General features: G+C 53.1%; 1 protein-coding gene and 1 pseudogene across 3 annotated transcripts in view; both read right to left on the bottom strand.

Moving 5' to 3' along the window:
- The window catches only part of FAM78B (family with sequence similarity 78 member B), a 125,124-nt gene that overhangs the window by 53,088 nt on the left and 58,707 nt on the right, over positions 1–13,329 (bottom strand). The window lies entirely within an intron of this gene.
- LOC149125397 (U6 spliceosomal RNA) lies at positions 10,719–10,819 on the bottom strand (annotated as a pseudogene).

Below are 13,329 nucleotides of genomic sequence, written 5' to 3'. Positions count from 1 at the left end.
TGGGGAGGGCTGGTGGTGGTGGTGGGGGTTGGGGACAAGGCTCTGCCAGGTGCCCCTGGCCAGCTCCTGGGAGCAGCAGGCATTTCTTTAGCCAGCATGGGTGGATGGGGGGTGGGAAGATGGAAAAGGGCTTCCCAGTTCCCACCAAATTGTGCCCATGAAGGGTGGAGAAGGCTGGGGAAGAGTTAGCAGAGGAAGAGGCAGGAATAGGGAAACAGAAGGATGGGGGTGGGACATGGTCTAGCGGCACAGACTTTTCCGATCAGGATTGACTGTGTTCACTCGCTTTGCACGCTGCATTTCACTGCACGCTGAGCAGGGCAGATGTGGGTAGCTACCAGCAGCTGCTGAGTTGGGGCCAGGCTGGGGTGGTGGCAGCATGAGACAGGAGGGTGCTGGCAGCTGAGTGTGTGCCCTGCCTGGGGACAAGGCCATGGAAATGTCCAACCAGAAAAGCCCTGTCTTGGCACACAGAGGGGACACCTGTCTGCAGCGAGCAGATGTGGAGCCACACAGAAACATGCATGTATGGACAGAGGCTAGCACCAAAGCAGACAGGGGCAGAGCTATGTCAGAATTTCTCAGGATACCTCAGTGTTCCCCTGGTGCAGCCACATGTGGCTAGTCCAGGTGGGGTGCCCCTCTAACTTGTCACAGGTGTAAGTGGTTCACACTTTCTGTCATTTAATCTGCAATGACACCACCAGGTGACAACTCCATCACCCACCCCATTTTGCATGTGAGAAAACACAGAGTACTTGAACAATATCCTGGATGACAGCAAGAGCAAGCCATGAATTGCTCACCTAAGCTTGCACAGCTCAAATGTAAGCACTCAAGGATGGAAAGAAACGCTCATTTCTGGAGCACCTGCTAGCCCTCAGGCACCACACAGCGCCCTTTCTAAGGGCTGATCCATTCAGTCCCTGGAAGGATGCGCTGGTAGCCTCATCTTACAATGCAACAATGTAGATGGAGACGGTTAAGTAACCTGTCTGCATTCTCCTTGCTTGTGAGTGGCAGAGCTGGGACTGAAACCCAGGACAGACTCCCACATGACCACGTTGTGCTTCCAGTTTCTCAGTCACATTATTTATCTGTCCTTTCCACCTGCTTTGTTTGATTGGCTAATTAGTTTGTGAAGTCCACATGCATCCAAGGCCATCCATGGGGAAGGGACACAAAGATGACCACAAGCCGGCTCCCTGCAGGCATGTGACTGCAGGGCAAGGGGGAAGGAGAGGAGTGGCACTCAGGTTGGAGGCTGTACTGGAGAGCTGGGGAGAGCAACCTGCACTTGTGTCTGCTGCTGCTGCTTCCTAGCACACCTCATGCAGAGCGGCTCAGATGTCAGCCTCCCCAGTGCGAAGCCAAGGCTGCCAGAGGCTTGGAGCCGATGGTGCTCAAGCTCAAGTTGTCGGTCATTGCCTTCAGACACGCGGGGGAGCTGGCTTTTGTCCCTGGATGGCTGACTATGCTCTGATGATCCTGGCATCAGCGTGAGAGCTCGTGTGCAACAGAAGCCTCTGGAACCGCACACTCTTCAGATGTTACGCGGCAAAAAGGTGCCTTTCGACTCTTGCTCTATTCAGGTACCCAGCAGAGCTGTGTGGGAGCTGTGGAGGATTCAGAGGGGTGCCAGGATCGCACCTTCACTCTGCCTGTCCTATTTTCTCCCTTGCCCTTTCCCAAGAGTCTCCTCTCTTTCGCAAGCCCTGCTGGGTGGGGTAGAAAGCACTGGGCTTGGAGTCAGAACAGCCAGGGCCAGGTCCGTACCGTGTTCTGTCATTCAGCTGCATGACTCTTGAGCCTGTGCCAGGCCTCAGTCTGCTGAGCTGTAAAATGGGGTAACCGTGACAGCTCGGAGACGCCTTGTGAGTTGCATGAGAAGCATGTGGTGTGTTAGGTTTTACGCCCATTAAGTTCCCAGGCTTCAGGGAGTGGCATCTAGCTATGGCCAAGCCATTCCCAGCCCTGGATCCTAAGCAAACAGCTTCCTGACTGTTCCAGCCCTCCTGACTTCTGTGGGGCTGTGTGACTTGCTCCCAAAGCACTTGGCCACTCTGGGCTTTGGAATCCAGGCAGAGGAGGCACACACTGGCTTAATCTGGGCTCTGGGTTGTTCTGGGCTGACCTCCCCCTGCTCCCCTGTCCCCACAACCACCACAGTGCCCAACTCTCACAAGGCTTCCCATTACCCGCAGAATACAACCCAAGCTCCTAATGTGCTCCATGCACCCTGCAAAATCCAGCTCTGCCCCTGCCTAGCTTCATCTCAGGCCACACTCCCCCATGTTTCAATCAACAATCCATTGCACCAGCTTCCTTTAACGGCCCTCAAACATGCTAGGTCTCTCTGCTTCAGGGCCTTGGCATATGCTCTCTGAAAAGTACCTTTCCTCACTTAGACTCACACACCTAAGTGCAAACGTCACCTCCTCTGGGATACCTTCCCTGATCCACACACCCCCAACTCCCCATGCTGAAGTCAATTAGGTCTCTCATACAGAACCTGTCTTTCCCTGATTCACAGAACTTTTCACCGACTGAAATTCCAGACTCCATGTGAACCTGCCTATGACTTAGCATCTGTCTCTCTACCCGGGCTAGAATGAGCTGACTTTGATTACTGCTACAGCCTGAGGACCAGCCACAGTCTGCAGGAGGGAGGTAACACGAGGCAAGGGGAGAGGCTAGAGGGAAGCAGCGGTGGCATTGAGTGTAGCGTGGAGGGGTGAGCAGGGAGGAAGCAGAGGGCTCACCGAGACGCAGGAGGGGTCTGGGAAGAAGACCTGAGACCGGCTGCTCTGAATTTAAGACTTAGGGGGGCAGTCACGAAGGATGGCTTGCTTATTTTGAGGCTCCTAGAAAGAGGGTAAGTATAGTCCTCTGATGGAGTTGTGTGCAGGTCCTGGGAGCTGTGAAAGGGGCCAGGAAGTAGGAGAGAGCTCTGTGGCGGGCCCTGATGGAGCCTGTGCCCCTGTGTCACGGGATTGCCCTGGCCTCCAGGTGCATGAGGGAGTCAGAATCTCGCCAGCATCCCTTGGACCCAGTAGGAGGAGCTGTGTCCCAGGAAGAGGGAACTCTATCAGCATAACCACAGCTTGTCCTTGGTGACTTGGAGCCCTGTGGCTGGCGATGGCACTGAGACTTGGCTCCCACTGTCCCCAGCCACACCAAGACTCTTCTTCCTCTTGGCAGAGATGATAAAGTCGAACAGCAGAAGCAGGACAGGACTGAGAGCCAAACAGGAAGTTGATAATTGCCTTCTGCAGAAGCAGCTCTTTCCAAATGAGTGAGGTCCTGAGTTGGTAGCCAGGTCAGTTACACAACACTCCTCCCATCCCTTCCACAGCCCTGCAGTTCTTCCCCCACCGTCTTCTCTCTGACCCTGAGCTCTGGCGCAGGTCGAAAGATGCTGATGTGAAAAACAGGAAAACAAAAAGCCCTACCCTGCATGCACCATGCTTGGGGGCTCTGGAGCACACAGCCACAGGGAATCAATCACTCTACATCCTAAAGGCAGAATGATCGTGACCATCTGCCAATTCAATGACCCAAGGACCTGCCCAACCCTTGCACTGGCAGGGCAATGCCTCCTGAAGCTGACCCTTTGTTCAGTGGAAGACTGGACTAAACAGAGTCAAAGTCAGCAGGGAAGCATGTGTCAAGAGCCAAGGGAGGAAGCTACTTCAACAACAATGGTGTAACAGCCATCTGGGATCACAGGTTATTAACTCCACCTTTCTTGGGCTACGATTAACCCCACTGAAGGGAGGGTAGTCCCAATCAAAATCGGTCATCAATAGAAGCCATCTCAGAACCAGGGCTTGTCTAACATCAGTGCAGTGATTTCTTGACCTTTTTCCATGTGTTTGGCACCTTCCTGGGTGCAGAAGACAGGGTCCCGGCCCCCAGGGAGTATTTGTGTTATTTGGAGAGGGCAGATGCAGAGGGAGTTCATGTCAACACAAAGTGGGACATTTCAGGATGGAGGCATGGCACCACAGGGCCATGGCGCCCAGCTAGGTCATCTGTGAAGAGGAGCATGGCTGTGACGATGACAAAAGCTCACGGTCATGGGAGTGCGTTTATGACATCTCACACGTGTTAACTGATGAGCCCTTGCAACAGCCCGGTGAGGCTGGTCCTAATGTTACCTCCACTTTACATGAGGAAAGCTGAGGTTTGGGGAGGTAGCCAAGTGAGCCCTGAGCAGAATGCTGGGTGCCCAATGAGCAGAAGAGGAAAGAGCACACACAACAGCCTCAGAGCAGAAGCCGTGGTTTCTATACGACATAAAGCCGGGCCATCATGAGGCAAGAGCAGACTCCAGACTGACTGCAGGGCAAGGGGTAGGCTTGACAACGACCCCCCTCCCCCACCCTGCCATGGCTGGCTGGCCCACTCGGGGCCAGGAGCTAGTGTCTCATGTGTTATCTCTGTGGGTCCCACCACTGCCATGGAGATGCTCCGAGTGAATGGGAACTGACCCTAACCACGTTGTGAATTGGTACTTTCCATTCTACAAAATACCATCCTCATAAATGATCTCACTTAATCTTCCACAGGATCCCATGCAGTAGATATCATGTCTCCCACCTTACATACAAGGAGATCCACGAGCAGGAAGTTTAATGATTTTCTCCAGGTGTAGCAGTTGGAAAGTGATGGATTCAGGTCCTGAGCCTCCACGCACCTTCATCATGTTTTCTCCCACCCTCCCCTGCTTCTCACTGGGACGAGGGGGCAGCAGAACCTGGAAACTGGGAACTGTATGGATCAAAAGTCTCCTTTTCGAGGAATGCTCCACAACTCAACTCTCAGGGAGAAAACTGTCCAAATTGCCTCTAACCACTGGGTAAGCACGAGATAGGAAGAATGAATGGATGAGCTACCACTGTCATTGATGCTAATTATCTATGCCAGTGAGGGGCAAGTCCTGATGTGGAGAGTAAAATGCATGGTCACCATGCACAGCCTGGACCCTCAACCTTGCTTAGCACTCCCAACGGCCCCTGCCCACCAGAGGGCTTGTTCACAGGGGCCCCTCCAGGTGGTCAGTGCTCCCCACACCCTCTCCCCTTCCTCACACCCCCTGGTAATCCTGCCTTGTCTCCTCTCTCAAAGAGGCCTCTCACCTTGGACTTGGCCATGCCTCACACTTCCTTCCTTTCTTTTTTTTTAAAGATTTATTTATTTACTTGAAAGAGTTACACACAGAGAGAGGAGGAGAGGCAGAGAGAGAGGGAGAGAGAGAGAGGTCTTCCATCCACTGGTTCACTCCCCAACTGGCTGCAACGGCCAGAGTTGCACTGATCTGAAGCCAGGAGTCAGGAGCTTCTTCAGGTCTCCAACACAGGTGCAGGGGACCAAGGACTTGGGCCATCTTCCACTGCCTTCCCAGGCCAAAGCAGAGAGCTGGACTGGAAGTGGAGCAGCCAGGACTCAAACCGGTGCCCATATGGGATGCTGGCACTGCAGATGGCAGCTTTACCTCCTATGCCACAGCGCCAGCCCCTCCTCACACTTCCTTAAGCCTGTGCTATCATCCCGGAGCTGACTCTGCTCTCCTGTCATTCCAAGCTCCAGAACTCCAGGCCTGACTCTGGGGACCCAGGGGGTGTGGGCTCCTCAGAGTGAATTTTGCATATTCAGTCTCTTGGTTTGGGCACAACATCCCCAACATACTCGCTTAAATTTGGGAACAATCTACCTATTTCTGTGTGACAAAGGAGAGTAAAGCTCCCACTCTAACCCTCACTTCTGATGGGTGAAGGACTAAATGACTTGTTAGTCCTCCCCCAACCATGCCACCTGGCAGGGGGAGTCTGATCACCACCCCCATTTTACAGACAAGCACACGGGTCTCAGAGACAGCCCAGCCTTCTGTAACATGGCCAGGATGCAGTTAAAGCTGGGTCTCTGCACTCCAAATCTATACTTTCTCAAGTTCATTTGTAACTTCAATAGTGAATAAGTCAAGGATGTGTAAAGAAACAAACACACAAGGATGTTTACTCCTTGAAGCAGCCACACAGAGAAGCATTTTGGAAGAACAGAGAAACCTTTATGTAATCTATAAATAAGTCAGCATCCACTCGTTTTTACCCTTTTCTTTAAAAATACTGTGTTTATATCCAGGCTGCCATGCAATTTCTTAAAGTGGGCATGTGAGAAACAGACTGGAATGCATATCAGGAAGAAGATGGCAGAAGACATGATGCAAACGGTGGTTAGGAACCACAAGAAAAATAGGCAAGTGATCTTAAAATCTAATTTGCAAGCAGCTATTCCAAGTCCCTCTTCTTCCCATTGTCCTCAGCAAGAAATCAGAGACCAATGAGGCATCTGTCTCTTTTCATCTCCTTTGCCCCTGGGGATTCACACGCCCAGCCCTCTATGACCCAAAGCTCACGAGCCCCCATGTGAAAGCCTTCTTCTACATAAAACTTCCTTACCACACGCACAGGCTGTACAAGATTGAGCCCGTGCCAGAATAACAGAGGACAGACTCAGGAGAGGACGCTGTGTTCGCAGCAACTCTTTGCAGAATTAGAGTCCTGATCAGCAGAGGCCTCTGCGGGCCCATGAGTGACAGACAAGCAGGTCACAGGAGCAGCACTTTTCATGATGTTTGTGAAGCAAGCAATGAAATTAGCAGGTGTAGACCGGGCACTGGAGGCAATGCAGGCATTGATTTTTTTTTTTTTTAAGGGAAGATGTCAATTGTTCATAATTGTGTTCTGACAGGACAGTGCTGCTGTTGGGGTGAACCACATGGTCCCAGGAGCAGCGACTGTGCATGGGGCGGGGGCTGGTGATGGCACTGAAGGGGAATAGTTAGCACCTGGGGCATGTGGACGAGTGTGTGTTCTGTGTTCTGAGTTGGTGCTGTAAGGAGTCAAAGGAACAGCAGTAAGAGGGGACACAGGAGGTGGGGCTGCAGGGCGGATCTCACGCACAGAGTGCTATCTGCAGCTCTGAACAGAAGCCATGCACTTAGCAACATGCCCAGGTCCCCAGACAAGACTTGGAAAGTGGTGGCAAGCAAGGGGCAGGAACCAGGATGGAGGGAATGATGGGGTTCAAGTGGGCTCCAGGGGAGCAGGAAGCTGCAGCCTGGAGGAGGGGGCAGAAGTAGCAGGCCACCACCCTGTTAGGGGGACAGGCACACAAGGAAGCTGCGTCCGGTGCTCCTTGCAGGAGACTGTCTTCAGGCCATGGTGGGAAGTGAGTGTGCCACGCTGACACCTGCACTCTAATGAGAGTGTTGTGATGGACACTTTCCAGGCAAGGTGGCCCCAGAAGTGCCCTTGGCTGTGCTGCCTCCTGCTGCAATGAGACAGTGGGTTCACGCTGTCATGTTCCACAGGGCAGACTGCCCTTGGCTTCCAGGGGTCCTCACTTTCCTTGGAAGGCTGATCGTGCAGGAGTGCCCTGCCGAAGTGGGGGCAGAAAGTGCCTTAATTCTTCTACAGTGGGTATTCCGCATGGATGCTCCTGTGAACCAAAGTGGTCACAGATTCTGGAGGAAGCCCAAGAAGGGTAGGAGGGTGGTCGGGGGGCCTAGTGAGGCTGAGCCATGACAGGGCGGGACAAGAGTGACAAGAACAAGAGTAGAATGTCAGCTGCTGAGGTGTACACACATTTCCCCAGTTAGTCTGCAGAACAACCCTTCTGCACACAGTTCTTATCAGTCACTTCATGTGCAGACAGTTCCTGGCCTCCAATGGTCCAGCTTATGTTTTTGTTGTTGTTGTTTTTAACTTTATGATGGTGCAAAAGCAATGCAACATGGAGTAGAAGCTCTACTTGAAAGTGCTGAGTTTGGATCTTTTTCCAGGCTGTTGTTACGAGGTCTCATGCCCTCCAGGCAATGGCAGTGAGAGCAGCTCCCAGAGAGGAGACAATGGGTGCTCCATCCTGTACTGTGTTGCCGGTGTATTTTGGATACAGGTATTTGGCTAATTACAATGAGACAGTCAAGACTTTATTATAGAACAGGCTTCGTGTTGGATGATTTTGCCCAAATGCAGGCTAACCTAAGTGTTCAGAGCGTGGTGAAGGTAGGCCAGGCTGAGCTGGGATGTCAGGTAGGTCAGGTGTATTAAATGCACTTTCCACCCAGCTGTGGGTTTATCTGGATGCAACCCCATCATAAGTCAAGGAGCTTCTGTATGAGAAAATAAGTTCCGGGAGCTGAAGTGACTCAGTCAGCAGGCAGGGGAGCTGACACTCAGGACTCTCCTGCCCTTATCAAAGGTAGGGTCAACTCTGCCTCTCCTCACTGCCCTAGCAGGGCCCTGCAGGTGCAAGGCCACTGACTGCACCTGCTCTTGGGGCCCTGGAGGCCCAACTGGGGTCTCTGCAATTCCTCCTGCTCCTGCAGGGTTTACCCAGGGACTGCATAGGCAACTTCTCTTCCCTCCAGTACCAAACTCCAAGCAGCAGCCCCTCCTGCTGTCCCAGCTCCACAAGTGGTTGTAGGCCAGAGCAGCCTGGGGGAGGTGGTACCAGCCCCAGGAGGATTCAGGCAGTGAAGCAGGTGTCCCAGTGGAGACCACGGGTGGAAAGAAGGCAGGCGGCAGAGAGGGCAGTGAGAGCAGCCAGGGACCAAGGACAGGACTGGTGTAGGAGCCTCTACAGAGCCTGAGCAAGTGGAAGATGCATCCTGGCCGGGTAGGCGCAGCTGGGGCCTGGGCTGGCCACAGCCTCCAGGGGAGGGTGTGGAGGGACTGCAGGGCAGGAGGGACACTGGTACTGTTCTCATTAAGGGCACCACGGTCATCAAGCATGGCCTTGGCACGCGATGTCCATTCCCCACCTCCCCTCAAGTCTTGTGAACCTGCAGGGACCCCAGACCTCCCCTTCTGAGAAGGCAAGAGGAGGGAAAGGGCTGCAGTAGCCCAAGCGAGAGGCACAGGCCCTCCCAGGGAGCAGGCCTCTGGGACGGGGAGGCACTGTTGGGGGAGGGGTGACATTCCCTGCAGAAGGGAGTGAGGTGCGGGCTCCTGCGGGGACCAGGGACAGAACAAACACAAAGACAATCAGACGGAAAATGCAGGGAGCTGCAGGCACAAACATCGATTCCCCAGCTGGAAATGGGAACATCTAAAAATACGGAACTGTGGCTTTCCCAGGAATGCTCAACGGCCCACACTCAATCTAGAATGGCTCCTGGATTACGGGTTAGAGTAAATAAAGAAGATCATCTAAGTAACATAACCATAGGTTTTTCACTTAAAATGACATCTGGTACCAACATATTGCCTGTCTCTAAGAAACTCAAACTGCCAGTAGGCCCTGGGAACTTCTGCTGCTTTCGGCAAATTTTCCTCCCCAGTTGCTCTGACTGCTGGGAGGAACCCAAGTTGGGCTCCCCACTCTCCTTTGGGTTTCACAGTCCCTGTCGTCACCCAGGAGCCGCTGCTGGACACGGGCTGGTCCTTGCTCAGTGCATGGTCAACCGTGCGAAGGTTGCTGAGCAAAGCAATGTGAAGTGCACAGCCTCTGGGTGATAGTCAGCGGCACTTTCTTCATTAAGAAAGAAAACTGGCTCCAGGGCAGATGTGATTTCTGGTCCCTTGGCTGCCTCAGTTTCCTCATCTGTAAAGTAGGGTAAGAATGTTCCCCACCATCCTGAGGTAGTCAGAGACGCCTGCTTCACCATTCCTGTCCTCTTCTCCACAGCAAGTGCACCTGCACTCCAAGCCCCCCTGACCTCTGACACCCAGGAAGCCAGCTAGCTGCTGGGATAACCAGCCTGGAGTGCTAGGCTCTGGCAAAGATGAAGAGCCATCTTCAAAAGAACATTACTGCCGGCTCTGACCCTGCCGTTCCCTGGGTGTCCTGAATCCTGACTTCAGATCCTTGCTCTGCATAGCTGGGTATCTTTGATGAGTGAGGCAGTGAGGGACGCCAGCTACGCTCTTACGCCAGCCGCTGTGGACATTACACATTGTCTTCCTGTTCCCCCTGTGCAGTTGGTGAGCAATTGCTGGCTCCTTCTCCCACGTGCTGTTGCCCAAAGCCCAGCTTGTGGTGCACTTCACCACTCTTTCCTGCCACTGACACAGTGACTGCATCCCACATGCACACTGGCCAGGCACATGACAGTGGCTCCCGGGGCCACCAAGCTTTGAGCTGAGTCACACAGGGAAACTCACTGAGCTCATGGCCCCAAAGTATGGGAGACCTGGCTGACAGTGGCTCCCGGGGCCACCAAGCTTTGAGCTGAGTCACACAGGGAAACTCACCGAGCTCATGGCCCCAAAGTATGAGAGACCTGGCTTCTGAAACCTCATCTGGCAGAGCTCTGAGGAGGGAGGCAGAGGTATACAGGACGAAAGCAGTCTTTGGACAGGCTGAGAGTTGGAAGTGCAAACACAGACCAGTACTATACAAACTCTGGGAGGTCCCGCGCCCTGGAAATGTGAACAGGGTGACAGAAACCAGAAAAGTGCTGGCCACATGTAAGGAAGGGTGCCAGCATGAACCGTCATGTTTGGTGAGCTGCCTCAGAGGGTAGAAGTTAAGCTGCTGGGGCCACTGCACAGGACGGGTCTCCTGACCAATCCAGGGATGCTGGCCCAGCCCCGGCCTTCCTCTTTTCCTCCCTCAAGCAGCTATTATGTCCAGCAGCTAGGCTCAGTCCCAGGATCAACCACAAATTCTCAGGGTTCTTTAGATATAAGAACTCCCTCGACAGCTAGTGGGTAGGGATAGGAAGTAGGGTTAAATTGGGTTTCACCCTTGCACAGGGGGCCATGCTAATCTTCTCTGTATTTTTTTTTTTTTTTTGACAGGCAGAGTGGACAGTGAGAGAGAGAGACAGAGAGAAAGGTCTTCCTTTGCCATTGGTTCACCCTCCAATGGCCACCGCGGCCGGCGTGCTGCGGCCGGCGCATCGCGCTGATCCGATGGCAGGAGCCAGGAGCCAAGTGCTTTTCCTGGACTCCCATGGGGTGCAGGGCCCAAGCACCTGGGCCATCCTCCACTGCACTCCCTGGCCACAGCAGAGAGCTGGCCTGGAAGAGGGGCAACCGGGACAGAATCCGGCACCCCAACTGGGACTAGAACCTGGTGTGCTGGCGCCGCTAGGTGGAGGATTAGCCTAGTGAGCCGCGGCGCCGGCCCTCTGTATTGTTCTGATTTTAGAACAGGTAAAGCCAAAGTGAGCACTACATTGAGTTTCACATTTGCTCTCTGCACCCCAGCCAGTGGGTCTCTGCTTTCAGATCTTGGCTTTCAAGTTGAGAGGCATAATAGGCATGGTTTCCCCATGTGCAGAAAGGAAGCTGGGTGAGTCCAGGGCTACCTGTTACAGTGGCCCCAGAGCTGTCTACAGCCATGACCATGAGGTTCATGCACAGTGTCCCTACTGCCTCTATGGTGTGTTCTGAGAGGCAGTAAGTTCCTTGCTTTAGCTACAAGTAACTTGCAATATCACTTCTTTTTGGCCAACCACAGTGGAAAAAGCTGGACTCCCAAGATCAAACAATACATCTTCTTTCAGGGGTGTCATGTTGTCTTCCTTGTTTTTGTTTCTTGGATTGGTGCATTTGTTATCCAGCATTTGTGGGAATACTTGTTGGCTTCTTCTTTGATTTTTTTGCTTTTATCTTTGAACTATGTCTGATCGGATTAGTGGCGTGTCTGCTTTCAGGGAATACCTAGAGGTGTGTGGTGGGTGTGGCCAGGGAGCTCTGTTCAGTGCTTCAGGGTGAAGAGTGGGTCTGAGGTGAAACATCCAGGTTTAGCCTGTTAAATCTCTCTCTTCCTCCCTTCCTTCCTTCCTTCCTCCCTCCCTCCCTCCCTTCTTTCTCTCTCTCCCCCTTCTTTCCTTCCTTCCTTCCTTCCTTCCTTCCTTCCTTCCTTCCTTCCTCCCTCCCTCCCTCCCTCCCTCCCTCTCTCTCTCTCTCTCTCCCTCTCTCCCCCTTCTCTTTTCCTTCCTTCCTCTCTCTCTCTTTCATCAGAGGGGAGTTTTCTTCTTGTCTGTTGGCATATACTCAGCTGAGCTCCTCTCCTCAAAGGAGACCAGTGCTTGGGCACTAGCCCCAGGGAGAATATTATTCATCTGCTCTGCCACAAGGACCACACACAGGATCTGTGCAGTCCTCAGTATTAGCTCAGCTTCCCCAGCAATGTCCCTCACCAGGTAATCAGGGTGCCCTGATCGTGTGGAGTCTCCCACAGTGACTGCCCAACATCCCAGCCACACCCTGAGGCCTCCCACACAGCCTCAGCATTTTCACAGTCCTGGCACACAGGCCTCCCGCAGTCATGAGCACCCAGCCCCTTGTCTGTTCTCCCTTGACTTAGGAGTCTCCCTTGGCTCATTGCTGGGCACGGACATGAGCTGGCACCGCTGTTACATATATCCAAAATGGTGCCTGCTCTCTGTCAGGTTGGTAAAGGACGCCTTTGCAGGATGACTGGGAGAGAGAAAATGTGCCCCCCGTTTGTTTTTTTCTCCTCTAGTTTGGCAGGTACACTGTCCCCACGGGGCTCCAAGCCGGATTCCTCTAAGCTCTTCATGCAGCTTTGTCAGCAGTGACTTGGGCGGCTGCAGTCTGGTCTCACCTTGTTCTCCAATGCTGGTGCTGAGGCTCTCGGCTGGTGGGGTCCTAAGTTGTGTGTGTCTTCGCTCTCCATGAAGGTCCACTGTGTCCCTCCAATTTATGTAGAGTTTCCTCTGCTGTTCCCCAACTCTTCCCTGAGCCTGCACTCTTTCCACTTTTTTAAACTATCTTCTCCTAGACTCGAGCAGTAAGCTCCCTCCCTACTCCGCCATCTTAATCCACTCCTCTGCGAAAAAAAAAAAAAATACATCTTCATCACAAGAGAACTGTTGGGTGTTACTGGACTTGGATGCCACCTGTACAGGGTTCTGAAGGGACCCAGTGAGTGGAGGTCATCACGGTTCACAGCACAACCCCCGGCACATAATAAACACTGGGGCAATGTTCAACATCACCTAATTTCCTGCAATATTTAAAACACAACCAGCCAGAGAGCAAGGCTCCTGGCTTCCAAGAGCCCACTTTGTCCTGCGGTTTTCCATTCTTTATTGCTCTTTGGCTACCTTTTGATCCAGGTCATGGTGATTCTGCCGAAGAGAATATAAATTGAGTTCAGTAAGTTGCATGGCTCAGGCTCTCAAAGACTTTATTAACATCAAGAGACATGACTCAGTGCTGTGGCCTCCCCGGCTGTCATGCGGCAGGTTTGTCTCCAGATGCAGCCGGACGTCTCAGGCACTGCTGCCTCCGTCTCAGCTCTCGGGTGCCCTCTCCCCTGGTTCTGCAGTCTTCTTCCAGCTTCAGC

The sequence above is a fragment of the Oryctolagus cuniculus genome, chromosome 7 (assembly GCF_051225735.1).
Source record: "Oryctolagus cuniculus isolate XC-2025 breed Fujian yellow rabbit chromosome 7, ASM5122573v1, whole genome shotgun sequence".
Classification (NCBI taxonomy): domain Eukaryota; kingdom Metazoa; phylum Chordata; class Mammalia; order Lagomorpha; family Leporidae; genus Oryctolagus; species Oryctolagus cuniculus.
The sequence above is the reverse complement of the archived record's forward strand: the minus strand, read 5'-3'. Positions and strand labels throughout refer to the sequence as shown.